Below are 2,290 nucleotides of genomic sequence, written 5' to 3' on the forward strand. Positions count from 1 at the left end.
TAATTCAAAATTTCCCTACGTGTCACCAAGATCAATCTAGGAGATGCTAGCAACGAGAGAGAGGGAGTGCATCTTCATACCCTTGAAGATCGCTAAGCGGAAGCGTTACAAGAACGCGGTTGATGGAGTCGTACTCGCAGCGATTCGAATCGCGGAAGATCCGATCTAGCGCCGAACGGACGGCGCCTCCGCGTTCAACACACGTACAGCCCGGGGACGTCTCCTCCTTCTTGATCCAGCAAGGGGAGAGGAGAAGTTGAGGGAGAACTCCAGCAGCACGACGGCGTGGTGGCAATGGAGCTCGTGGTTCTCCGGCAGAGCTTCGCTAAGCACTACGGAGGAGGAGGAGGAGGAGGAGGTGTATGAGGAGGGAGGGCTGCGCCAGGGAAGAGGAGCGGCTGCCCTCCCACCCCTCCACTATATATAGGGGCAAGGGGAGAGGGGGAGGCGCCCTAGGGTTTCCCCTAGGGGGCGGCGGCCAAGCAGATTGGATCTCCCTAGGGAAAATCCTAGGGAGACTTGCCCCCCAAGCCAAGCAGGTGGAGGCTTGCCTCCCAAGCCAGGTGGAGGCGCCCCACCTCCCCAAGTAACGTGGGAAAGGGTGTGGGGGCGCACCACCCCTTAGTGGGCTGGTTTGCCCCTTCCCCTTTGGCCCATGAGGCCCTCCAACACTTGCCGGGGCTCCCGAAACACCTTTCGGTCATGCTGGCCATAGCCTGGTACCCCCGGAACACTTCCGGACTCCAATACCCTTCGTCCAATATATCGATCTTCACCGCCGGACCATTCCGGAACTCCTCGTGATGTCCGGGATCTCATCCGGGACTCCGAAGAACCTTTGATAACCACATACTATTTCCCATAACAACTCTAGTGTCACCGAACCTTAAGTTTGTAGACCCTACGGGTTCGGGAACCATGCAGACATGACCGAGACACCTCTCCGGCCAATAACCAATAGCGGGATCTGGATACCCATATTGGCTCCCACATGTTCCACGATGATCTCATCGGATGAACCACGATGTCGGGGATTCAATCAATCCCGTATACAATTCCCTTTGTCTATCGGCATGTTGCTTGCCCGAGATTCGATCGTCGGTATCCCAATACCTCGTTCAATCTTGTTACCAGCAAGTCTCTTTACTCGTTCCGTAATGCATGATCCCGTGACTAACTACTTAGTCACATTGAGCTCATTATGATGATGCATTATCGAGTGGGCCCAGAGATACCTCTCCGTCATACGGAGTGATAAATCCCAGTCTCGATTCGTACCAACCCAACAGACAATTTCGGAGATACCTGTAGTGTACCTTTATAGCCACCCAGTTACGTTGTGACGTTTGGTACACCCAAAGCATTCCTACGGTATCCGGGAGTTGCACAATCTCATGGTCTAAGGAAATGATACTTGACATTAGAAAAGCTCTTAGCAAACGAACTACACGATCTTGTGCTATGCTTAGGATTGGGTCTTGTCCATCACATCATTCTCCTAATGATGTGATCCCGTTATCAATGACATCCAATGTCCATGGTCAGGAAACCATAAGCATCTATTGATCAACGAGCTAGTCAACTAGAGGCTTACTAGGGACATGTTGTGGTCTATGTATTCACACATGTATTACGGTTTCCAGTTCATACAATTATAGCATGAACAATAGACAATTATCATGAACAAGGAAATACAATAATAACCATTTTATTATTGCCTCTAGGGCATATTTCCAACAAATGTTACCATTGTGCTCAAAATCCGACCGTTGGAAACATTTTGTTCGGTCATTGACTGATCCGTGTGTCCAATTTGGTCATTTCCCATCAGGGTAGGTTGTGGCTATAAATAGCCACCCCGCTCCAACGTTGCCCGTTGGCTGCTCGGCTTAAGATTTCTAAGAAGATTGATTGAGCATCCCCTCTCGAGAGATTTGAGTTTAAGATCCACTGAGAGAAAACCAAGAGCCAAAACTTAGATAGCTGTTGAGCATCACAGTAGATCTGAGTTAGAGCTCTTGTACCTATTACCCTTGAGAGCTGCGTACTCTCTAGACAGATAGGTGTCGGCTTGAGTGATGAAGAGTAATTGTCTTCACCAAGCAAAGTCTTCAGCAATCAAGAGTAGTTGTGGTTTGCGAAGAAGTTTGTCGAAGGTTTGGAGATCGCCGACAAGTATCTACCACGAGTGAAATCAACCGGAGTCTGATCAGCTTCCAGTTGAAGGAGAATAGGACGGAGAGAGGTTTGCTCCCGTGTTCAATCACAAGTCCCTCCAACCAGACGCAAT

This window comes from Triticum aestivum, chromosome 4D (assembly GCF_018294505.1).
Source record: "Triticum aestivum cultivar Chinese Spring chromosome 4D, IWGSC CS RefSeq v2.1, whole genome shotgun sequence".
Lineage (NCBI taxonomy): Eukaryota > Viridiplantae > Streptophyta > Magnoliopsida > Poales > Poaceae > Triticum > Triticum aestivum.